Raw genomic sequence first — 26,931 nt, 5'->3', positions numbered from 1 at the left:
GTGACGATTTCTACACTTAGTGGTGCTGGAGTAGCAGCAGAGACGAGCTGTAAAGGGTTCTAAGGATGTGGGGGTGTGGCCTTGTGCTTGGTGGAAGCAGCTCTATCTCCCTTCTTCCCTGGAAGCATGTGGCCATGCCTGTCAGATGTTGGGAAAACCCTACAGGAAGCAGGCTCTACGCGATACTGAGGAGCTTTCAAAAGTAATTTAGAACATTTCCTTCGGGTTACAGATCCTGCAGGAGATTTTCTGAGTTCCAGAGTTAGTGTTATACAAACTGCAATTTGTGAATCCCAAATTTCATAAGAGCAGTAGCAGCAGCAGATGGCAAAAATACATTTCTAATTCATTTAAAATCCACTCCAAGAAATGAGTTCTCCCCGTACTCTTTATACTGTTATCTTCCTATATGTACTTTCTATGCCTTCTAAATGAAATAATTATGAAGACGAAAGACTGGCTTATGTTCCTAGCTGCTGAGAGGTAGTAGCAGTTTATGTTCCATGTCTTACTGGGGAATACTAACAGCCTCTATTACTGAAGAACTAGTAGCTTAATTTTGTTTTTAAGTCTGAGGCTTTAGTGAGGGCCAGGTGCTAGGTATCATTTACCTTTATGTTTAGGGATGTTTTCTTACTTTAAAATGCTGCAATGTGTCAAGATCAATAGTAAGTGTGATCAAAGGCTTAAGAAATGTACTTTATTCTGCTGTAGTTCTCCACGACATCTAAATGTCAAAAACAAAGTCTTAATAGCTGCTTTTAAAAACATTTCCTGTATACATGTGACTGTGATTATAAGTAGATTAGAACATTAACCAACTGGAAATCTTTATCAGGATGTTAAGCCTCTTCCCGATCCCCTTCACAGCTCAGGAAAACAAGGCACACTGTGACAGCCCATGTCAACTGCGTACCTTCCAAAGACACACTTTGGGAGGCAAGGGCATTGGCTGATTAGAATTTCAAGGGTATCTTCTCCAGACCTGTTTACATAGACCTTTTCCAGGCAGAGGAAAAAATATCCAGAGCTCTGATCTCAGTTTTGGGTTGTGAGTTGGATTTGAGTAGTGAGGGCTACTGAAGCAGGACTGGGGTGGGTCCTGCCTTTGGTCAACATTGAATTGAGAAGACTAAAAATCTGAGATGGATAACTACTTACATCAGAGCAGTACAGAACTTTAAGAACAGGATCCTTGAGACAGCCTGTTTGCTCTGAAAGGAAGCTTTTTACGGGAGACTGCAGCCCCTCCTGTGTGCAAGGACTCAGGATGAATTCACTGATCCAGTTAGATGGTAGCTCTCTTTTCATTCCTGGCTAGATATTGGGCCCATCTTCTCATAAGCTCTTGCAATGATTAGTTGAAATTGGGTTATCCAATAAAATCAGGAATCCTATCATCCCTTCACCTACCGAACCAGTAAACTAAACCTACTATGTATTTCAGCCAATTTTCTTCCCTTGCTGTTTTAAAATAATATTTTTTATCTTGTTGGAATTTTTGGATGGTTGTTCACTAAATAGTAAACATCCATGCCAGCAAGACTAACTCTGAGGTATAGGAAACTGTGTAAGATGGGATGCTGATTGCATTTGTACTGGACAGGCTATATGGGGGTAGAGGGAGGCAATTGCTAATGCTGTGGTTTCATTTCAAGGTCCACAGCCAGGTTGTAACATAAACTCTCTGACTCATGACTCAGAAAACAGTCGTGGAAAATTCTTACCAGTCTGGCTTAGGGAATCATTAGTGATCATCTTTCACTAATAGAGCTCAGACATAAGCAAAGCATCTCCTTTCTCCCAGAAAACTTGGCATGTGGATGTGAAATGCTTTTGGAATTGGGCAAATTCTCCTGGTATAAGTCACTCTGGAGCGATATGTACTATCTTTTAAAGATTAAGGCTCAGTGATTACTTAATATGACCTTGGTTAAGCTGTCTGATTCTGCTTTTGTCTCTCTTCAGTTCCACTGGATAGCAACGGTCTAATATTTGCTAAATGTTCGCAGTGTGCCAATTGCCATTGTGATCATAATGGCTGATAATCTGTTTAAGCTGCTGCTCTTTTGCTTGGCTGAAGGGGTCTGTATTGCTGGAAACTTTCTGAGGCTGTCTGTGAGCAGTGTCAGGGAAAGCCAGGGTTAAGGGCCAGAGCTATACTAGGTGGGGACAAAGCCAAACACACCCTGGGGTCCAGACAGCTCAGCTCCCTTTCTGAAGGAACCTGCTTGGGAGAAAATACATCTTTCTGACCAGGGAAAAGTAGATGGTGAGAACTGATGCTTCCTAGATAGAAAGATACTTGACGTTTAACTCCTTAGGAAAGACATGGTGTCAATGTAAGAAGAAGAAACATTTTAAGGTAGGACTTTTGGTTTAGAACCAGAGAACTATAAATAAGTGATATGTTTTTTTTGGTCCTTCTCTTCCTGTTTGGTGTTCTCTGTGGTATTTGGGAAATCGAGTGAACTAATAAGATACAACAACCTTAAGGAAAATAGAACAGTAGCCATGGGCTGCACAAGATTAACAGTGCCCACCACAGCAAAGGAAAGGCAGGTTAGAGCTTTCATGGCTAGTTTAGAGATGCTGAAGAGACTCATGAACTTTCTCGGAAAAGTTAAGCACAGGAGACTGTACACAGAAGAATAGCTATAGAGGAAAAAATTATTCTTTCAATAATTTTGACCTAAACATTATCTTTAAGTATATAATAGTGAGAAAACAAAATTATTTCTGACATAGAAAAAGATAAACTGTAGGTTATAAAGGCAGGCAAGACTAAAGTTTTGGTTTTGCTCTTCTTGAGGAGCATAGTTTTGAATTCCTGGGCATGGGAGAGGATTAATTGTACTCAAAGTTGTAACATTGGTATCTTTAGTCAGAATTAGAAAAACGCTATGCAGTTGGTTGTGGCGGCAGATCTCTGTAGTTCCAGCACTCTGAGAGGCCAAGCCATGAAGTTTGCAGGTTTGAACTCAGTAACTAAGTGAGGCCCTCTTTCAAATAAAAATTTTAAAAGGCTGGAATGCAGCTCAGTGTGAAAACCTTTAGTTCAATCCCTAGTACTGCAAGAAAAGAAACAAAGAATGTATGGAAACCAGGAGGTTAAAATACGAGAAGAGACTCTAACAGCATATGCTACCTAACTAAGATCATGGATTTTTAGATATAACCCTAAATACAGCTTGGAAATAAATTATAATTTCAAAGCTATAAAAGAAAAAATACTATTCAGAGATAAGATTTGTGATGTATAAATGAAAAAAAGCAAAAGAAAGAAAAGATGGAAGAAGGAAATGGAGAAGTAGAAATAGTAATAAGATGTAGAAATTACAAAGGGGATATAGCTATCAATGCTGTAGAAATTTTTAAGAATTATAATCTATTGTGATATACATCTTTATGCCAATATTATTGAATATGAAAATAAAACACACAATTTTCTAGAAAGTAATGAATTAACAAGATGTCTCAAGGAGATAGAGTATAAATATTCCAGCAACCATTAAATAAATTGAATCAGTAATCAAAAAGGTATTCTTGATTCAATACACAGAGCTTGAATGGATTATATACCATTTATCAGAAATTGTCAAGAAAAATATTATTCCTTTAAACATAAATAATTTTAGAGAAAAGAAAAGAGAAATCTACTTAACTTAATTGGCTGATAACTAAAAGTAAGCAGGAAAGTATAAGAAAGTTACAGACCAATCTTACCACTGAATGTCAATAAAATTTAATGATAGTAAGTTTGTTAAGCAGTGTGTATACCCAAGGAATATTTACTCAAGGAATGCAAGCACAGTTTAATATATAAAACTCCATTAATAAAATAAATGTTGGCTGGGGTTACAGCTTATCAGCACAGCGACTGCCTTGGTAAGCATGAGGTCATGAGTTTGAGTCCTGGAACCAACAAAACAAAAACAAAAAAAATATTTTAAACAGGTTACAGCTGGTTATTATAAATTACGTGACTAATAATAGATGCATAAAAAGTATGTGATAAAATTCAATACTCATTTAGGATTAAGAATTCTTACCAAACTACAGACAGATTGAAACTTACTTAAATTGATGGAAGATTTACTTCAAAATGAAATTACAAAGCAAGCTGCACCAATGTGATTCCAATTAAAATCCCAATAGAGATTCTCACGGTGCATAACAATCTGATCTGAAGTCACACAGGATAGTAAATGGTTAAGAAAAGCTAACAAGATTTGAAATACAGAAATTAATGGTCTGTATAGTGAACACATGAAACTAGTATGGGACAGATTAAAAAGGAACAATAAAACAGAATGAAGACCACAGAAAGAGCACTCTCTCTCTCTCTCTCTCTCTCTCTCTCTCTCTCTCTCTCTCTCTCACTCATATATATATGGCAGAGGCAAGCAGACCAGTGTGGAAAAACAGTGTTCCATAAAGATGGAAAAGAGTATACACCCACTTCCTAACATGTGAATATTCAAGAGGGATAAATGATTTAAATGAACATAGCAAAACTTGAAAACTCTGAAGAAGTAACACAAGACAGTAAATCTATGACTTCAACATAGAGAAATATTTCTTAAGACATAGAAAGTATAAGCTATAAAGGAAAATATTAACTAACTGGCAAACACTGAAACTCAAAACTGCAAAACAAGGATCTCTTATAAACACATATAGACACAAGGAGAAGATATGTAATACATACAAACTTAAAATGATTTTTTACTAGAATTTAAAAAAGCATAACTATATATCAACATAATGAAGATAACCCAGTAGAGAAAAAAAAAAAGAACAAAATAAGTGAATAGCCAAGTTATGGTATGGGAAATCTCCATGGTTAGCGAAATTAGTAATGAAAAAGAAAAAAATGTAAGCAATGGCAAGATGTCATTTCCCTCTGATTTTGACCCAAATTAGAATCCTTAACAATACCATGTACTAGGAAAGATGAAGAAGGGAAGCTTTCATAAACTGCTTCTGAGGAAACTGTAATGGTGACATTAGTTTGGAGAAAAACTGGCAATTAAAAAAAGGTTAAAAAGTTCCGTCTTCAGCCTCAGAGTTCTGCTTATGAGTTCTGCAAAGAGAATTGTGCACATATGTGTAGGGAGACAGATACAGAGCACTTACTGTGGTTTTTCTGGTAATGGTAAAAAAATTAGACATGATTTATATGCCTATCAAGAAAAGCAAATGCTAAAATCAATCATGATGCATTTTCTAGTGGCATAAAACTTAACAATGAACCTTCATCAAATGGTTAAATATAAAAGTGTGTTTAAAATGCTGCAATGCAAGAGAAGGATAATTTAGGTGGCTGCTACCCCTAGAAGCTTAGACAAGAGAATAGGATGGAGGTGAGATGCTCAGGGAGCTTTCACCACAAATCTACTCTTTTATTCCTCAGGAAAAAATGATCTCGGGCAATGTGGCAAAGTGTGAGGTTTCAATAAAGTCAGGAGATGGTGGACTATTTTCTGTAAATCTAACTTAATTCATAATAAAAATGGAAACAAAGAAACAGCAGCAGATAAGTTGATTTTATACAACAAAAGTGAAATGTGGCAACAAGGGCATTTGGACTGCACCCAGAGGAGAGTATCCTTGTACTCAGATCAGAGGCATAAAGGGAACTACATGCAGGTAATCAGAGCAGTACAAAGCAGAATGTTCCTGAGGAGTGGCCAGAAGCAGAGAGAGGTCTAGAGGAGGACTGAGAATACTAAATTACACAAGTAGATGTTGGCTGACACTGGCGTCCTGTTAAACAACCAATGCACAGGTGTTGTTTCTAACTGTTCTTCTCAGGGCATTTCTTCTTATTTTTATCTGATGTTCTGAGACAAAGAAGCATCTTAGTGTTTGCTAAACCAAATGAAGTGGACCCTCTTCCAGCCATATTTTCAATCATCTGGACTCAAGGAGAGTAGTTCTGACTGGAACCGATCTTCACATCAGATTGTAAAAAGGGGCAAAAACCTAAGTGCCTTCTGAGACCAGGTGGATAAATAATCAGGATCACAGAGTGTGCAGGCGCAAGACTTTGTGGAGTGGAGAGCGCAGCAGGAACTAGAGAGGCAATCTAAAGAGGGAAGCAGCCTCGACTTAAGCTAACTGTTGTCACACAGAAGTAAGGGTGTCGTCAGACTTTCCAATTCAAAGGAAAATAGAAACCCGGAATTTATTTTTTAAAGCCAGAATCTTTTTCAAAGATGTGAAATTTTTGGATTTTAAACATTATAAGTGATTTAAACATTTCTTAAGACACTGCAGAACCACAGCAACAGAACACAAAAGACAAAATACCCCAAGCAAACCTGTCCTTGAAGATTTCTGCTAGCAGAGCATCAATTATGTTTTGGATTAACAGAGAAAGCATGGGCTGCTGGGGTCCCATGACCATTCTCACGACTGGCTCGGATGCTGAGGAACTTGAAGTGCAGAGAGGTAATTAACACACACAATTCAGCTTGTGTGGGAGAGCTGACATGATCAGAATAAAACAAATGTCAGCTTTGTGAAATCCAAGCAGGATAACTGAACGAGTTAAAGAAGCCGTGGTTGTCATCTGGAGATGAACTGTGACCTCGATTCACACTGTCCCTTTCCTGCATATGCTCTCACACACACCCTCACTTGCTTTCCCTCCATGGGTAGCCTATGAAGGCATTGAGTTTCTTATCCCCATAGAAGAGCTTATTACATAGGGGAACACTGATGATCACAGTCATGACACTGCACTGTTACATCTGAGAAACTGCCATGGAAGTGGTAACAGCGCCTTGGGAATCTGGTGACTGTTTTGTTGGGCATAAGTGTGCACTGAAACTCTAAATAACACCTGATAATATTACTATTTTCTTTTTCTTGTTAGAGAGAGAAGATTGTGGAATCAGAATAAGAAATTTAGAATTGTTACAGAACTGCTCTTATTCACAGTTATAAAAGGAACTGTACATTTCCCCAGCCTACTGAAATGATAACTCTGGGTTTTATTTTTGGAAAAAGTACTTTTCATCTTGTAAAAATTTAATAGCCTTGGAGTGACAGGGAAGTTCCAATTGGTTTTTACTGCCTCATTTCTGGCTGCAGGAGAAAGTGAATTTAAGGACTAGGGCCTCCCACTGCTCGGAAGGGTGGATAGGTAGAGGAAATGCTCCCTCTGCATTGTCTATGCGCCATTATTAACACGAGGCCTGTTCTTTTCTTCTCTGCACCTACAGAGGCAGAACCAGACCTCTGGGCAGTATTGCTAATATTAACAGGTAACTTCTGCGTAGTGATTTTGTATCTCTCGATTCTTGAATACCTTCATTCCTTTTTTCCTTGAGCAGCATCCTCTTTTCGCTCCTCCTTGAGACTTGGTTTAGGGGTTTCAAACTTTAGCATGCAAACAGATTGACTGCGGATCTTTACAGTGTGGATTCTGATACTGCAGGTATCAGAAAGGGTCCGAGAGACCGCTAGTTAGTTCCCAGATGATGCTGGGATCGCTGTTCAGGGACTACACCCTGCAGGAGCAAAGGAGATGAGGAAAAGAGAACGGAATGTAGGAAGAAGACATAGTTTCCTTTTTTCAGACTGCAGATGTGCTTCTTCTCTCTTTGACCAGGGCAAGAACCCATCATATAGGCCTTGTTGGGGAGGTTGTGTGTACGTTCCTCTGTGAGGAAAGGTGACAGTGCCAGCAGTCACCGTTCTCTGAAAGGAGCCTTGACTCTTCATCTTTCCTGACAAGTATTCTCTAGGCTTCCAAAGCTGCAGCAGCTGAAGGCTGGAGGAGCAGAGCATGAGATCAGAGGGTCTGTGGACTCCTGGAAGCTAGAAATTATTAGCTGCATGTTTCTTTTGATGTTGTGGTGGGTTAGGTAACTGAGAGAGAGGCAGAGAAATGTTATTAGTCTCTTCCAAGAGTTTTCTTGGTGCAGACTGGATGGAGTGAAATTAAGTCTCGAGTGCCAGGCCATTTGGCCTGAGTCCCTGGCACACAGATGGTGTCACAGTCAGGCTGGCCCCCTCCTGTTTCTGACATGGAGGTGATGAGAACCTTTGGGGCCTGGTAGGACTGCAACAGATGTTCAGTTCCGGCAGCCGAGCAAGAGCCTCGCCTGCTATGTAAACATTTCATCTGCACAGCCGGTTCTCGCTGTTGTGCGACTGAACAAATGTCTTTCTTTACTGTTTGCATGCATTAGTCTGCGCTGAGCCACTGAGCTATTGCTGGGCAACAGTGCACTCCCAGAGCTGCTGTTTCTGCAAAGTAGGAAAAGACCCTAGATACAACCTCGGTAGAAACCTGACTCACTGACAGTCAAGACACCATAGTCAGTGAATCCCACTCACATCCACTGTGACAGGCTTTGGCATACCCGTGCTCACCATGGGAAAAAAATGGAGCCTAGGAGCAATTTAAGATATTGTTAAAAATATTGGAATGTCTCCAAAATTTTGATCAGTCCCTGGGGCAATGTTACCGTACTTCAGATTTTTAAATAATTTTGAATCACGGTAAAGATATTTTTAAAAATTAGAATGATGTTCTATGCAAGTTAAAAAACATTAGAGAAAAAGAATTGTCACCAACTGGCAAAACAACAAATTCTAATTCACTGTTAAGTTGAGGATCAGAATGAGGAGGGGTGGGTGAATCTGTACTTGCCTCTTGATGTGCTTTCTGGAAATAAGGAAAACACTGTACCTCAATTATTTCATGGAATGCCAAACTTGTCACAAGTATCAGCAACACCAAATCTGCTATCAGAGAACAGGAGTTTGAGGAAAAGCTTTTTCTGGGAAAAAAGGAGAGACTTGAGGTCACCCACAAGGAGATGGGCTAATGGTTTTTTGGGGGTAGATTTTGCTGCCAGCTGCAAGCTGTCCAAATTTTAGCTGTATCCCAGGTGACTTATAGCACAAGCTGTGAATTTCCCTTAATTCTCAACAGAAAGACGCTTGTGAGCAGGCATCTTCACCTCATTGTGTAGCAACTTGGGTCTTGTCCTCAGCTCCTTCTTCATTGGTGCTGCCCAAACAGAGGCCACATTATACCTACTATCTTGCTGTGGTCTTCTCATCTGTAGCTACAGGTTATTATTTAAATGTTGGCCATCTTGGCCCTGGCAGAGCCCCTTTATGTGTAGCAGTGGACATTTGCTGAAAAGCTGCTTTGAACCAGACATTTTCAGATATCTTATCTCACCTAAGATCACCCCATTGTGGTAGGTTGCATTGCATCTATTATTCCAATTATGAAAGAGTCAAAACTCTTGGTTAGGTTTTTGTTGTTGTCTTTAAAATCAAAGGTTATGGCATATGTCAGAGTCAAGTTTCAAAATCATGTTTAGACAATGTAATTTTAGAGTATAGTAAAGATATTTTTAAAAAATTGAATGATGTCCTACCAAATTAAATAAAAAGATTAGCCCCCAACTGGCACAAGAGCAAATAATTCTATGTTTTCCCCATTTGTCTTAGTTACTTTTCTCATTGCTAAGAAAAAATACCCAAAGTTAAAGGAGATAAAATTTATTTGGCTCATATTTTGTAGCAGTTTTAGTCCACAATTAAAGTAAGGGACAATCACAGCTCTTTCTATCCCTTATATCCAAGCTATTTAGAATGGGTAACACTCACAATCTTATTTGTAGTGCCCTAGAATTATAAATTAAATCCAGTGTCATATAGTCTAGATCAAGCTACCTCTGAAAAAGCCCTACCTATGACTACATTCCCCCCCTAGGCCCCCAAAGACTTATGCACATCCCTTTATGCAAAAGGCATCTATTGTATTTCTAAGAATTGCCAATGTCTTAACAGTTTCAGCATTGCTGAAAAATCTAAGTCTAAAGTTGCTTCTGAGATTTAAGGCAAACTCTTAGTTGTATGCCTCTGTACAAATGAAAAGAAAGTTAAACACTTCTAACATTCAATGGCATAAAAAGTTACTTCTATCCCAAAAGTTATAACCAGGGCAATAGAAAGGAATGAAAACCAATCAAGATCAAAATATAACAGGTTAAACAATTAAATTTCACAATTCCACTTCCAGTATTCCTGGAAATCTGTGGCAAGTTCTGAACTCTAAGGGCTTGGCTTGTTCTGATTCTGGTAGTTGTATCTCCCATGGCTTCTCTTTGGGACCAGTTCTGCTCCTTTCTTTTAGTCTTCTACAGACAGTCTCTAAATTCGGCTTCTCTAAACTTTTGAGGTCTCTAATTTTGCACCTTTGGCTTCACACCTGCAGCTTCATATGCTGCTTTTTCAGGGACACACTGTCTGGCCTCTCAAGCCTTCTTCTGAAATCTGGGTAGAAGCCTTCTTGACACCACAACTCTTGGATTTTATATGCACCTAAAACCAGCAGCATGTGGATGATGCTAAGGCCTGCTGCCAGCTTGAATATTAGCTAGACTTCTTTCTCTCTTGGCTATCGGGATTGAGTTCCAGTAAATCGAATACCAAGGAAAACTTTCCCAGGCCACCACCATTCTGAAACACAGTGCTTTGGGGCTCTCTTCCGAAAGCAAAGTCCTTCACCTTTACAACTCTAAGTTGCACAGGTTGGAGTTCTGCTGGTTCATGAGATATTCTCAGGCCATTTTTCTGATGCCTTTTTCTAAAATAGTTGGTATTTTCTTGCTAGTTTTTTCAGTGACCAGTTTTTTTTGTTCCATCTTTTTAGGCTAAAGTTTATTAGAGTTTTCTTCTGGGAAAACTCTAAATGTTTTGAATTATTTTGATGAGTTCTATGCTCTTGATTCTCAACATAAATTTGGCTAAAAGCCCCCAAGAGTAGCCATGGCATCACCATCATTAAATTGTCCTCATTAACTAGCTTCATCAATGTCATCATTAAACTGCCCTGAAATTTCTTCTGCAAGATTAATCTGCCACCCTTAATCTCAGTCTCAGGCAAAGTCTCTGCATAAGAGAAAAATGCAGACAAACTTCTTGCCAAGGCACAACACACATCATCTGGAGTTCACTAACCAATGGAGTCCTTCTTCCCAGAAGAAATCTTCCAAGTCTAGTCTTTACAAGCAGGATTTCTGTTAGCCTTCTGGTATTCTGAACTCTGGAATCTCTATCAAGTATAGCCTAAGGCATTCCAGCTCTACCTTTCCACGAGACATCATTTCCAAACTCTTCTCACAATCCAGTTTCAAAAGTTCCTAAGCCAAATAAATGGTCAGGTATAGTCACAGCAACAATCTCACTTCTATGGTACTCAATTCTGTCTTTATTATTTTTTCCTCATTGCTGAGACAAAATAGCTAACATCCAATGTTAAAGGGGGAAAGATTTATTTATAGTATACAATTTATAGGGGTTTCAGTCCACAACTGACTTGATCCAAGACAAGGTGGCATGGCAGACAGGCAGGGCAGAAACAGTTCATGGCAGATGGAAAGTAGCAAAGCAAGCAAGGAGGGTAAGGTTAGCCTCTTTTTATCGGTTATATTGTATTTATGTTGCCAAGACGAGGGCAGTGCCAAACCAATCAGTGGAATGATTTGTAATCACCTACCATTAATCCTAGGACCTTTAATACTAGCTTTGTATCATGAATCAGTCATACACTCCAGATCTAGATTCCTCTAAAAAAAAAGCTTCACTTATGATGGCATGTGGCTCTGGGGGGAACATCTAGACATAAACAATAACATATTAGTTAAATAAATGAAGTAGCCTTAATGTTCATGACATATGGTCTCCTCTGCAGATTAGGAGGAAAGAACTATACTAATGGCGGGATATTCTGGATATTTTCAAGGCTACAGTTTAATGCGAGAGGGTTTTGATGGCAAAATGCCACTAATGACACACTTAGTTGTGCAACAGTGGGACATGGAAGTGGCTGGAAGTCTGGGAAGAAAATATGATTTTGTTCTGGGGCAACCATTGGTGTTACTGCTTTAGTATACAGCTGAGCCTATGTTAATCACTCAAACCATAAACATTTGTTAGATCCCACTATGCGCCAGGCATCAAGACATACTGGGAATTCAATGAGGAATCCATTGGCAGAGCCACTGGAGGAGATACCACTCTTCCAAAAGATTCAAGATGGAGCTGGCCACCACAGAGGAACATAGAAGTTGTGCTAGGTAGATGAGCTGACAGGTTTTTAGAAGATTTTTGTGACAGAAAGACTTCTTAATAGGTGCTTTGGTTTATGGTTATGAGAGGAGGCTAGGAAAAGGACAAAGACCACATTTCTAACTTTATGCTTTTCTTCCTCGGAAACTATCCTCTTTGCTGTGTAGAGAATCTTGCTGTTATTAACTATCATGTATCACTTGAGACAACTGACTAAAGAGAGTTATTTTGGGGACAAAGAGTAAAGTCACAGAAACTTTCTTAACTTGTAAGTGAAGCCTAGAGATTCTCTTCTGTTTTTCTCCCAGAACTAAAACTAATTAACATCCAAACTATTATCTAGGGACTCTTCCACTGCACATACAGAGCCACATCAGAACTGATGGGAAAAGGAGAAAACTGTAGAAGAGGCATCAAAGAAATCAGTTAAACAGATGAGCAGTTTAGAGGCAGACTGGGAAATTGTGGGAGTGAATGAAACTCTTCTGACAGATCTCCTTGCCTGGGAGAGATGGTCAGTGCCCCTCTGCTGAGAACTCTAGCCAATTATGATCACAGCTGCACTGCTGAGATGCCAGTTCATACTAGATGCTGCCAAAAGGAGAAATTTCCACAAAGTGTGCCACATGCTAATTCTCCAAAGACACTTTCCATTGCAACAGGCAAGTGGTCACAGCTTCAGTGATACAACAGGCTGTGTGTGATGACAAGCCAGCATGAGATTTCCTTACATTTGAGTGAACTATTCTTAAACATTGAGAGATTCCCTTCCAAAGCTGAGAAATGATCAGAACTGGTCCATCTATGAGGAGTTCCTAGATTTGGTTATAATTCTCTACCAAACTGCAAAGCACTTCTATCATATTTCTTACAATAGGAAATAAGCTACTGTATCTCCTATAATACGAATCATATTTCTCAAGCAGTTGCTAAATATGTGGTTAGTGACACAAATTTAAAGTAACACAGAGAACAATTTATTTATTTAAATTTTATGTATGATAAGTCCTTTTAAATTTGAGAGCCTTACTGAGTTTAAAGGAAATAACAGAAGTAAGAATGTTTTGGTATGAAGGCACATTATAACAGGAAACAAAAGCAAGAGTCCTACTGGATAAATTAAACTAAATTTCAAAGTATTTGGTGAGTATAAGTAATGTATATCTTCCACAAGCTTGCAACCTAAACATTTTGATGTTGTGAAAGAGTTATGAATTATGAGCTGTAGTATCCTCACGGGAATTGTTTGTTGTCTTTGTCTTGGGCTGCCTTTGTAATAATTTTTCACAATGAAATATCCCAGGAAAAATTTAATATTTTCACTGTTGGGAGCTTTGTTAGGCACTAATTCATTCATTCAATAAACTTCTACTGAATAGCTTCAGTGTGCCAGGAGCTATAGACATAACTACATAATTTTCAATCTGTTTAGTAATAATTCTTATTATATAATGCTTTTAGCTACAATAAACTTTCCTCTATATCTGAAACCTCATTTGAACCTTTCAGGAATCTTCTGAGGTGGCCAGGGTAGGTATCATTACAGCTGATCAAACCAAGACTCAGAAAGGTTAAATGCTTAGCTCAAGGTCACACAGCTACTATAGGAAATAAAAAGGAATTAGAGGTCATCTCTTTGACTCCATTTCAAATCTTTTTTTATATGCCTCAAGCCTGCTATTATTTAGTGTTTTGAAACAGGTGGTAGGCGAAGTATTTTGTGTACATTGTATCATTTAAATCTTAATGCTACAACTTACAGCAAAGCTGACATTCAGATACATTAATTTGTTCAAGGTCATACACAGATGGTGAAAGTGCAGTCTGAGACATTATTATTTATGTATTGTTTCCCCTTAGGGATGCCCTGTAATCTTCAGGATGAAAATGTAGTAGGAGAATGTTTAAGTTCTCCTCAACGATCTTAACTTCATTTAGAATGAGAAGAAAATACAAATGTAACAACTAATACACAATAATTAATCCAGTCTGGATTGTATTCATCATTACCTCAGTGTAGCTATAACTCTACATTTAATAATTTTTAAAATAATTCATTGCTGTACGACACATGGTGTGTGACATTGTGTGTGACATGGTGTGTCACACTTAGATGGTGAACGACACATCACCATCACCCTCATTTCCCTGTCTCTTCAGCCATTGGCCACCCTGTGACTGGCTTATTTCACTTAGCATAATGTTCTCCAGTTGCATCTATATTATTATACATCACGGCTTTTCTTTTTTAAGGCTGAATAACACTGAACTGTATGCATCACATTTTCTTTATCCAGTCACCTGGTTATGGACATTTAGGTGTTTCCAGTTCTTCACTATTGTGAGTAATGCTGCAATGAACATGGACAGATAAGTATCACTTTGATATCTGGCTTTCAATTCTTTTGGATATATTCTTCAAAATGGGATTGGTTGATCATATGGTGATTCTACTTTCAACATTCTGGAAGCTTCCAAATCATTTTCCATAGTGGCTGTTTTAATTTAAATTCCAAACAAAAGTGTACAAGGATCCAATTTCTCCACATCCTTGCTAATCTTTGTTATCTTTGTTTTTTGATAGTGACCATCCTCACAGAGGTGAGCACCTTTTCATATACCTGTTGGTCGTTTGTATGTCTTCTTTGCAGTACTATTTTTATTTTGCCAAATAAATTAATTTATTTATTTATTCATTGTTATTGAGTTGTAGGAGTTGTTTATATTCTTTGGAACAAGTATATGGTTTGCAAATATTTTAATGAAGGAAGGGACTCACAAAGGTAAAAGTGCCTAAGACTCAGGAAGGTCATTATGTAGCCTTATGTTCCTTTGCTTCTTCCTAATGTATAGAAAGTCTTGAAAATGTCTAAGTTTTTCCTGTGTTTGTTTCTTTCTCCAGACCCCTGTATCTGGCCTTATACTCATTTCTCCTGGCCTCCTAAGTGCACTTAAACTATGGCTGTCATTTTCCACAGATAGCTGACTGAACCATATTCTATTCTTTTCTCTTAGCTGGTTATTGAGCCAGATGCACCTCCTCTTTGTAGTTGTGAGAAAACTGGCCCTATTTCGGGGTGCAGGTCACCCTCCTGGGTGCTGGCCCCAGGCTCTTCCACCAACTAGCACTTCTACCCCAGTTTTGGTTACTGTCCTGATTCGATTTGGATAAATGAAGGCTTTGGGAGAAGTAAGTCACACCGTCTCACAAACAGTGGTTTGATGAGTGATGGGTAGTGGTTATGTTAGACTGTGGAAAGGAGACACATGTTGATTTTCTGGGACCTGGATGGAGCCTTCCATCCAGATGTGTATCCTAATACTCTACCTGGCTCCTCTCTTTTTAGTGGCAATTTTTTTTAAAAAACCAAATCAACTCAGAATGCCACATTTTACTTTTTTTTTTTTTAAAGAGAAAATGCATTTAGAATTAATCAGCTGGGCTCAGTTTAAATGATCTCAGCTTTGCTGGCAACATCCAAAACACAATAATAGAAGCCAATCAAAAATATGCTTTGTTTTCTCCATCAGGTCTGGTCCGGGTACTGACCTTGGCCACATCAATGTCACACAGCTTCTTCACAGCTTGTTTGATCTGATGCTCATTGGCCTTGACATCCACAATGCACACAAGCGTGTTGTCTTGTCTTCTTCGTGCTGACTCCATGGTTGGGGGAACTTGATGATGGCATACAGGTTAAGCTTATTTGTCCTCAGGGTTCTCCTCTAAGGTCTTTGGGTTGCCTCCAGAGCAGCAGTACATTGGACCTGCAGAAGGGGGGTGACCTGCGGATCTTCTTTTTGTGGCTGTGGACACATTTCAGCATGGCCTTCAAAGCTTTTGCTTTGGGCTTTGGCTTTGGGAGTGGCAGGAGCTTCTTTCTGTACCTGTCCTATTTTATATGTTCTTGGGGATGTAATTCAGGCATCTAAAGCAGGATTTTTAAAAATGTTCAGTTAAAATAATAATTATGTTTTTAAGGACCTCTTTTATTTTATTTTAAAGAATCTTTTTAAATAGTAAAGGTCCTTATCAGAATTGAAAAACATAAATGTGCAGTAATTAAATTAACAAAACAAGAATAAAACCAAAACCAACCTCCATCAGGACATAGACAATTATTTCATTGACCAATGACATGTGTATCTGCCATGTTTACAGTATTTGTTTTTTAAGGTTGAATATTTTAAAGAATTGGAACACTTATTTCCTGTGAATCTGCATGCCAACTTCTATGGTAAATGTAAAAAGAAGAAAATAGTTAAGCAACGTTGGGATTTATCCATAGCAAGTGGTCTCCTCCTCTAATCTAGAAAATGATCTTGGTGCTGTTATCTTCATTTGACACAAAGGAAAATAAAAGACATTGAGACAGAGATGCTGCCACTGGCTGGGTCATACCATTTCTTTTTAAATATGAGTGGATTTATGGAGCATATCTTATCAAGACTCCAGTAAGGAAGAGCAAACAATGTGTGCCACTCTTTAATTAGATTAATGACAAATGCATCCTGCATTGCTCTGGGGTAGACTCATTTAACCAAGTTAAGTTTAAATAAGAGCTACTAGTTATTATTCACAAGGAAACCTCTGGATCATTGTTGTAAGATGTGCTAAACACAGGACTTATTACATAGAACAAAGGTAAGAACATCTTGTAACTAAGTAAACAGTCACATCTGGAGATGCCCGATTTCTCATATCAAGCTGTATATACCACAATATGGTGTTTGGTGATATATTAATTAGGTGTTACTTGTGTAGATAGAATGATTTCTAAAGCAGAGGGAAATTAAGAGGGTTATAAATGAATAATTGACTTATCTCCAAGCCATTGGCTAATTGATGATGTGAGAACACCAAAAAAAGCACAAACCATATGCCACATGTCTAGGACGGCTTCCTGGAAAAGATGACATTTGAGCTAAGTCAATTTAACCTTCAGTAAACTTGACAGGAAATTAATTTAAATAGGAGTCCCGTTTAAAAAACACTACCTTCCTACTCGCTTCAAAGAACTTTGATTTTCTTTTAAAAAGTAATTCATAAGTGGAAAGTATTGATAGTAATTGCTTTAGGAAGCAAACCTATTTCTCTGAGTATCACTGCATGTGTCTAATGAGATGTCCCCGGACGTTACCTTGTCAAAAGTCTATCCTATAAAGCACTGTTTTTTGAAACATACATTCAAACAGAGCAATACAATGAGAATCATTTTAGGCTTTTAAACTTTCAAAGTCAAGTGCTTTTGGGATGGAAACCTCTTAATTTTGGGGTCCTGTGTAAGCACATTGCACTTGTTATGCAGAGAATTTGAGTAGAAATTTAAATTGGACAACTGAACCTGAAATTGAAATGAATCATAATTAAAGGTCAGTTTCTCATCTGAGCATTGCTTCAACAACTTTCCTTCTAGGACAATCTACTGAATGTGCAGCGCTCAGACTTTAGGAGCAAGTAAAATTTGTTTCCAGGAGAAAGCTCTTAGTATTAGGTGGGACTGAGAAGGACAAGAAGGGAAGTGAAATAATCCAGTAATAATATAGCACAGGTTTCACAGTGTGAACTGTTTTTGCAAAACCCATAAGCTCATTATACTCAGATGTTTATTGCCTTTTCGATTACTGATAACTCTTTGAAGTCCTTATTTATGAATGTAAATATGTACAGGATTGAAATGCATCATTAATTCAACAAATATTTGTTGAGCAACCACAAAGTGGCAGGTATGGTGGCAGGTGCTGGAGTCCCAGTGGCAAACCTAACATCATGGCCAGTGCCTTCATGGGCCTAACACTGAAAGGTGAGAGGTGGATGGTGCCCCCTAATTACTGTAAACAAATAGATTATTGTAAGTAATACTTAGCACCACATAGGCAAAGTGACATTAGAGGGTGTGAGAGGCAGTTTTCTTAGGGTGTCCAGGGAGTATTTTGCTGATTCACAGGGGCAGACAGATAAGTAACAGGCAGTGAAAGAGGATCCTATTACAAGAGGAATACAGAAACAAAGTGTTTTGCGAATTCTGAAACTCAACAGATTTTAAGGAGAAAAAACATTGATAGTTTAAAATTCTATGAATGACTGTTACATGTAAACAACTAAAAAGAGAAGACCAACATTTCTTAGCAATTATTATGAGTATATGGTAAGTGATTTGATAATGATTACCATTGTTATCTATGCAGTAAGTGCTGAGCCCTATGCTATCTAGCTAGCTATATATAAGTAAATTTTCTCATAAAATCCACACAATAAGATATGTTAGTTTCAGAAAGATTTCAGCCTCTCTGAAAGAAGATTTAGAACAATAAAGCAGAGCAAAAAAGTGGAAACTGAGGTACAGGCCTGGGTCCTGGGATGTCTAGGGCAGAGTATTTCTATAGTAGCAGAGGGGCTTATAGTGCCAGCTCAGAGAATATGATCCCAAGCCTCAGGAGCCCAGATGGGTAACCGCTGGCTGCAGGGGGAAGGAATGAAGGTGGCCCTCAGACGTGTCCCAGCAGAGGCCAGTTCTGTGTGAATTGTTTTATGGCTATAATTCAGCTGGCATAGGATGAAATGAAGGGAAAAAGAGGCCTACAATAGTCATCCGCAGTGAGCTGGGGCCTGCTGCAGAAATTCTGAGAAGAGACTCTGAAGGTCTTTGCCAGGAGTTGGGGAAGAGACCAGCTGACACGAGGGATGTGTGCTCAGCCAGGGCAGGAGGTTTGGGGAGTGAGTTCTGTGTTAGAGACTCTGGAGGCATCGGCAGGACACACACATTTCATAAGTAGTTAATGCTGGTTCTGATTCCTTCTCACACACATTTCATTAAAGTAAACAGAATCCCTCGTGAAGGATTTAATTAACTAGGGTTCTAATAGAAACTGGCCGGCAGCAATTCGTATTCCCTCACAAATGCTCCTGAGGAAACATCAGATGGTTAATCAAGCTGTCCAAGGCAAGAAGAGTAAGTGCTGGGAAGGGTTGTATGTGACATGCTTTCTTAGGATCCTATTACAGTTGTCTTCTCTGTGTTATTTTTCATATCCATGTCAGTAATTTACACGTCAGGATACTCCTGCATTCACAGGATGCAACAGCCTCTTCTTCTATCTTAATGCTTGATCATTAGCTCAGAGCACACCCTCTTCTACCACATGCACGCAGCACATAATACACACTCTGGTTGACCTTAATGGAAACTCAATAAATTATTTATACCTCCTGTGTAGCAGGAAGAGAGTGATGACTAGAGAATTAACAGAGGGCTTTTTGCTCTGGATTTTATTTCTAAGACCCAGAAAAGAGATATGAAAATGTTTTCAGAATAAAAGACACATCTAGAGACAACAATGCTAAACTTTAGAGCAAGAGAGTTTTGTGTTTTCATAGACGTACTTTGAACTTGTTTTCCTTAATAAGAAGCACCAAAGGACTGCCATCAGGGTAGACACAGGCATACCGAACCCTTCAATCTACATTTTTATGACTTCTGTGTCATCGAAAGTCATTTGCTCCAGGAAGAGTAATTGATTTGAGTCAGTATCAGGGATCAATTGAGGCAACTGGTGCAGTTATGGATGGAGCAAGTTGGAGTCTTGGTTTTGGGAAATAAGAATTTTTTCCTCCTCTGCCACTTGGGTACATATGCAGAAAAAGATGCCCTTTGTACACACTGACTCAGAAGCTGGCAGGCTAGCACCGTCTCAGTGGTTGGAGGCCCATGAAGAAGGCCCTCTGTGTACAGACATTAACTCTCAGCTCATTGACCGCTAATGACAACATGATGGAGAGGACTCTTACGGGATGACAGCTCAAAGGATGCTAAGCTAGTAGGGAACTGACATGACCTTTTCCTTCCCTCCTCTCCCTTTCCCTTTCTCTCTCTCTCTCCCCCTTCCCTCCCTCCCTCTCATTTTCCCTCCATCATAGTACCATCTTTCTTTTTTTAAAAGATGTGTTAGCTGACTTAAGATTTTGGAAAACTATCTGATGTGGAATCATAAATCCATTAAAATATTTAAAAATTTAATGAAAATTCTACTAATTCAAAATTTGTTATCATTTTGACAGGCCCAAGCTGGGTTGGCTTACTTTTGCTTGGGAAACACATGTTTAATAGTGTAAAATTAATAGTGCAAACCAGATTGCAGAGGGAATGTTTAAAATACTTAAAGAACAAGTTGTTTTCAGCATTGACAAGCCCTGTAGGAGTGCTGTTTACATAGAAACGAATGACATGCTGCTTATAAACCATTAGAATTTATCAGATCTCTACTAGGCAACACTGTTAGCTTAATTTGAGATATTACATTTTGTTTTTTGAGAGAGAATATGTATACCTCTTAAGATTCTATTGTAATTGAAAAGAAAATTACTTGGAATAGTATAAAAAACATGGCCTTTGCAATAAAAAAATTCTGGATTTTGATTACAGCTTTTTTGTTCAGTTGTCCTATGACACTGGGTGTATGGCAGGCTTAAAATGTACCATAGTTTTGTTATAAATAAAGTGAAGATGAAATGATATACTTGTGGGTTATTGTGAGAATATCACAGTTACAGGAATAGCTAATCTCTTCATAAGGGTTCATCAGTGTTTCTACCTATGAAGTTTTTGGGTTTGAGACGCAAGAATGACATGTCTAAATAAACACAATAGAAATTCATTGGAGTGAATGTAAGCAAGAATGGTAACTTGTTTAGTGATGAATGGTAACTTGATTAACTATAGTTATAATAACAATAACAGTTATCAATCAGCTGTGGTAGTACATGCCTGTTTGTAAACCTAGCAGTCTATGCCTGGGTGACTTAATGTAAAAAACTCTGCCTCAAAATTAAAAACCAAAAAAGACTAGGGATATAGATTGATGTAAAGGCCCTGTGGTCAATTCTCAATACTTCAAAAACCAAAACTTCCCAAACAACGACAAACCAAAAAACCAACAAAACAAAACGGCTTTCAATTACTGAGTATAAGCTATTACTGAATCACCTTTTTAGAAATGATTAAACTGTGAAAACTCTTACCCTTTATAACTTTAGTGTTAAGTGCAATGACTTAGATTCAAAAAAGAAAAAGGTCCCCAATAAAAAATAAGATCTTGAAAATCACATTTCTTTACTGGAAATATCTTGAAAATGTTTTGAAATTTAAAAACAATTAAAAATTTTATAAGTCTCAGGTTCTTTGTAAAAATATTAATGGAATTGACTAGAAAATTAATGATCACTTTTAATGATTGGCCACAGCAAAAATACTGGTAAAGTCATGACTTTCATTTCTTTTTACCTGAAAACTAATTACATTATATTAGTCATCTGTACCTGAAAACTATGTTTGACTAATTATATTTGCTTGTCCCTAGACTTGTAGAAATTAAATATGGTGACCATTTTCTAAGCTTCTTTGAATTTCAAATTTCTAGTGCTGCTCAATGAAATCAAGGTCTAAGTACACATTTTAGTCTGTGACTATCTCTGAGAAGGCCAGTCTTTGGCGTCAGGAGACAGGAATTATCCCTTTTTTACAGAGCTTTCATGGGACGTCAAGAAGTCACCTTAATTGACAGTAGCAAACTTTAAGCACAACATTCATCTTTAACAAGATTCGTGGACTTTTGTGGATTCCTTTGCTTTCAGATGATGCAGACTGAGGTTTTCCTTTTAGAAGGGAACATCCAGTTCAGTCCTGATGCTTCTGAGAAAGGTACCCACTGAAGCACATGGGGGTCAATGCAAAGCCTAGACTTTCCTATATTCCTTTACATAAAAATAACACAAGCACTATACAACCCAGTGTCAATGGATTTGCTTTTGACTGAGCTTTGTAGTAGGTGTTGCTGCCTGCCCAAAGTGATCAGGCTCCACTATGAGCTTTTTTCCCAGTCCCTTGCGGGTAGCACTGTAATTACCTCTGAAAGGCTGTCAGGTAAGAGGAGTGAGGAAAGCACTTCGTGGCTTTAAATTGCATGGATAAAATCAAATTCTTATTTTTACCAAAATTGCATTATAGCAAATGACATAATGGCTTGAGGGTAGAGATATGCAGAAAAAATCATAATTTGTGAATTTGATCATTTTGATGTGTTTCCACTATGGACATTAGCAAATTTTCAAGAGCTCAACTTTTATAAATGGACTTTGTTCAGGCAAGATAAGCACTTAAAGTGAAAAACAAGAAAGGTCTCTCTCCTCATTATGGTTCTTACTGTTTCAAAAACAAATAAATGAGCAAACAGAAAAGAATCTTCCTATGCCATTGTACATTTTGAGATAGGTTTAGTGTGTGAATTTTTCTAAAGTAGACAATTCACTTACATATACTCTATACTCAAAATTTTGTAATGTGCTTTAGAGTTATTAAAAGGATAAGATAGTTCTTCATTTGGAGTACTTTATAATATAGTATACCCACACATAAACTTGTAAATATACATATACATGTATACATATATGTATACTTGTATGCAGGATGAAGAGATGACCAATAGATTAGGAAAAATATTCACAAATCATTCATTGGTAAGAGTATAATATCTGAAATATAAAAAGAAATGCTATACAAAGAAAATAAGTAATTTTATTCAGAAGTGGGAAAGGACTTGAAGATATATAAAGGATTAATAGGTACATGAAAAATGCTCACCATCATTAATCATTAGGGAAGTACAAATTATAGTCACAAAAAGATATTCTCTTACACCCTTTGGACTGGCTGTTACTATGGTGTTTTCCTAGTGTGCCAAAGTCCTTTGGTTCAATCCTCAGCAACACACACACACACACACACACACACACACACACACACACGCACACACACACACACACACACAGACAGACACAGACAGTCAGACAGAGACACACACACAGAGGTACAGAGTGGTATTATAAAAAGACAAAAGATAAGTGTTGGAAAGGATGTGAAAAAGGAAAAGAGAGCTCCTGTATATTGTTGGTAGGAATGCAAATGAGTACAACCATTATGAAAACAGTAGGAAGATTTCTCAAAAGATCAAAAACCAGAATTATCACACAGTCCATTCGTACTTCTGGACATTTTTCCAGCACATCTAAAATTAGGATATTCAAGTGATGTCTGCTCTCTAATGTTCAGTGCAGCAGTATTCACAATAGAAAGTTTATGGAATTAATCTAAGTATCCAAAAAGGATGAGTAGAAAAAAATAAAAAAGGTATGAATGGATAAAGAAGATATGATACATATCCAAAAAGAGGATGAAATTGTGTCATGTGTGACAATGGAGATAGAATTGAAAAACATTATTCTAAGTGAAATAAGTCAAACACTAAAAGACAAATAACCACATTCTCATTTATGTGTGGAACCTTAAACAACTGAGCTCACAGAAACAGAAAGTCAATTGGTGGTGTCCAGAGGCTGGGAGGTATGAGAGGGGTGGGGAGATGACAGTGAAAGAGGTAAAGGCCTCACAGGTAAGCTCTCTTTTTTCAAAAGATCAGTTGCATAGTGTGGCAAATATAAGTAATAGTAAGGTAGTGTACATTTCATTATTGTTAAATAAATTTCAAATGTTCTAATTACACAAATGTTAAAAATTAGAGGTGATGAATGTATTATTAGATTGGTTTAGCATCCTGCATTGTAGTAAAGCTATATTATTTTTATTTCCAAAATATTTATGACTATAATTTTTCAATACAATATTTGGAAAAATCTCACACTGCTACACATCTACTAGGATGGTGAGGATAAAAACAGACCGATAATAATAAAGTGCTAATATGAATGTGAAGAAACTGAAACTTTTACGTATGGTGGTGAGAATCTGATGGGTTTCTCAGAAGGCAATTCTAGCCACATGATTCTGCAATTTTACTTCATATACCCAAGGGAAATCACAACATATACAGAACCTACACAAAACCTGTGATTGTTCATCTCAAAGTTATTCTCAATAGCTAAAAGGTGAAAACAACTCAAATACCAATGATTTAATGAATAAATAAATGAAATGTCCTATATTCATAAAACAGCATATTATTTGGCAATAAAATAATGAAGTACTAATACATGTTACAGCACAGATGATTTGGAAATCATTATACTATGTGAAAAAAGTCACAGAGAAATAAATCTTATGATTCCATTTATATAAACTTTCCAGAATAGGCAAATCCATAGAGACAGAAAATAGATTAGTGGTTGTCTAGGGTAGAGGTGCATCGAGTTTCTTTTGGGGTTAAGAAAATATTTTAAAACTGCGGCAATACATATACAATTTCATATATATTAAAAGATACTGACTTGTACATTTTAAACAAATGGGTGAATTGTTTAAAAGGAATGTGAATTATATTTCAATAAAGCTGTTATTTAAAAAGCTAGCAAAATGCATGAATAATGTATTAAGAAACAGCACCAGCATGATATTAATCCCAGCATAGAATACTAGCACAGTATCCTACCCTCAGCTTTTTTTTTTTTTTTTTTTTTTTTTTTTTTTTTTGTGCTAGAGACTGAGCCCAGGGCCTTGGACACATAAATGATATACACTTGAGTTATATCCCCCAGCTTGGAATTTGTAACTTTGCTTGCTATGCTGGAAGAGTCTGAAGTCAGTCCTTTTTAATGTTTCCCTTTCTGTAACATGCCAGTAAGTACGACAAACCATTTTACACTCTTTTTGCCTCATAGGAACTTGGTGAGGCTAAACACTTGTGTCCCAGGTTCATTCTAACATTTTCTTTTTGTATGATATAAAAAGTGCAGGTAGAGAACCTTGCTCTCCTTGGAGAGTTGCATTTATTCAAGGAAAGTTACCAGGGAGAGGAGCAACTCATGGTGTAAGGTAAGTACTGAGGAGAGAAAGCAGTAGAAAAGTTAGGCATCTCAGGTGGTCCATCCTGCAGCCACTTTCTGTGGATTCTAGTAGATTTATAGTGATAACTCTCTTGAGATCTCACATACGGCCAACCTGTTTTCAAATCTTTTCTAAACATGCTTTTTTTCTGAAAAGGTTATAACCACAGTGTTAAGCTGCGGAGAGAAGCAAATTTGTGCTGCCAATTTAGCTCTGCAAAGCAGGAAAAATGCTTAGTTTCTGTGCTTTAATGCATTAAAAATGCAGTTATGAAAAATTACTTAATGAACTTCAGTAGAAAATGGCTAAATTGCATATTAGAAAGCTAAAGTTGCTCCCTGATCCAAGCATAATTTTTTTCTTGTAAAAGAACTCTTTAAAAAATTAAAATAGTGCTGTTTTATTGAACTTAGTTTCCTCTTAAAAATGTATCTTAAAGCAGTCATTTAACAGTCATAAAATATAATTATATCAAAGCCATTAATTTGGCTATTTCTGGTTAATTATTTTAACATGTTATCATTTTTAAAAATGGGAGCCATGTGAACTAGAAATATAATAATAAACAGGATGATTAATATGTGTCACCATTCTTTCTGCTAGCTCAGAGCATAGTACATATATTGTTATGAGTATTTATGCATGTACAAAGCAATAGAACTGGAAAAATTCTGAGTATTATTATTTGGGCCAAATAGATACGGTTTACCAACTTTTCCTAAATAATTCAGTCAGTGACTGAACAGTATAAATTACTTTTTATTTGTGATGTTAAGAATGGAACCCAGGGTTTTATGCATTACTAGCAAGCACCCTATCACTGAGTTACACCTGCAGCTCTAAAAGTTACTTTTCAGGCATCAGATACAATTCTCTTTAGTGACTGGCCTAGGGGAAAGAGAGTTGGTACTATGACTCGACATATCTGAGTTTATAACTCTTATGTACTTTTTACCAGCAGAGATAGTGGGCAATTGACAAAACCACTTAGCCTCATTTTCATCACTACAAAATACATTGTTGAGGGAATTGAATAATATATGCATAGGGCCAACCTTTTTCATTGAATGAATCTCTATTCCAAGTTTATTGCATCTTGATAAATGGTCTACATCCACTCTTGATCTTCCATTGTGATTAATGAGTTTCTATAATTTTTTTTCCTGACTCTTCATTTTTCTTCTTCCTTTTATCTATTTGCTGCCTGTCATCATGTCCTGTCTTTGCTTCCATTTAATCAACCCACTTCCATGTCCAGGCCAACAATCTGTCATTTTTTTCTTTTAACCCATTGCAACCAACATCTTATAGGTACCTGGGCTTTGAACAATATTTTGCTGTTTGTGAACTGCCCCTGAGTTGCTTCTGCAGCCTCATTAACAGCCATATCACTCAGGTCCACCCTCTCCTTACAATGGACTCCTATTTCTTGCAAAGTTAAATTTCTGGAAGCCAATATCACTAGATTCCATACTAGATTTGAATTTTCCATAGGGTCTTTCTTGTGCCTGGAATGCTCTGCCTCTGGAATTCTCCTACTTCTTGTTCTGGTCTCACTTTAATGCTTCTTCTTCAGGGAGACCTTCTTTGCATTTCTGGTCCAGGTTTCACCTTGCTTCTAAAAGCGCTTCTACTTTTCACCATGTACACCATAAACATGTTCAACATCTGAGCACTCAAGAAGCTGTGTGCTCCTTAAAGACAGTGCTTGTATAGTGCCTGGGTCCAGCAAAAGATCTAGTATGTAACACATGACCAACAAATATAAATTGAAAAAATGAGTAAAATGAGATATTTCTTAATAAATACATGAAATACATGTCAGTCCTTGAGTTAGTTGTAAAAGAATAATAGGCACATTAAAGTTTTGTGTCCATGTAGCTTAATTCTATGTTTCTACACTTTTTGGGACAGGGAGAGAAACCTGAATTCAGGTTACCTGTATAATCTCACTCACTCAAATGATAACAATTTTTATGTAAATTGATTA

At 37.4% G+C, this 26,931-nt stretch overlaps 1 protein-coding gene and 1 pseudogene across 1 annotated transcript in view; both read right to left on the bottom strand.

Moving 5' to 3' along the window:
* Positions 1-26,931, bottom strand: part of Kcnb2 (potassium voltage-gated channel subfamily B member 2) — a 413,898-nt gene that overhangs the window by 51,251 nt on the left and 335,716 nt on the right. The window lies entirely within an intron of this gene.
* On the bottom strand, positions 15,432-18,857 carry LOC106025761 (large ribosomal subunit protein uL23-like; annotated as a pseudogene).

Source organism: Cavia porcellus, unplaced genomic scaffold (genome assembly GCF_034190915.1).
Source record: "Cavia porcellus strain 051 isolate PalLab524CR breed Dunkin Hartley unplaced genomic scaffold, mCavPor4.1 scaffold_10, whole genome shotgun sequence".
In the NCBI taxonomy this organism is placed as follows: domain Eukaryota; kingdom Metazoa; phylum Chordata; class Mammalia; order Rodentia; family Caviidae; genus Cavia; species Cavia porcellus.
The sequence above is the reverse complement of the archived record's forward strand: the minus strand, read 5'-3'. Positions and strand labels throughout refer to the sequence as shown.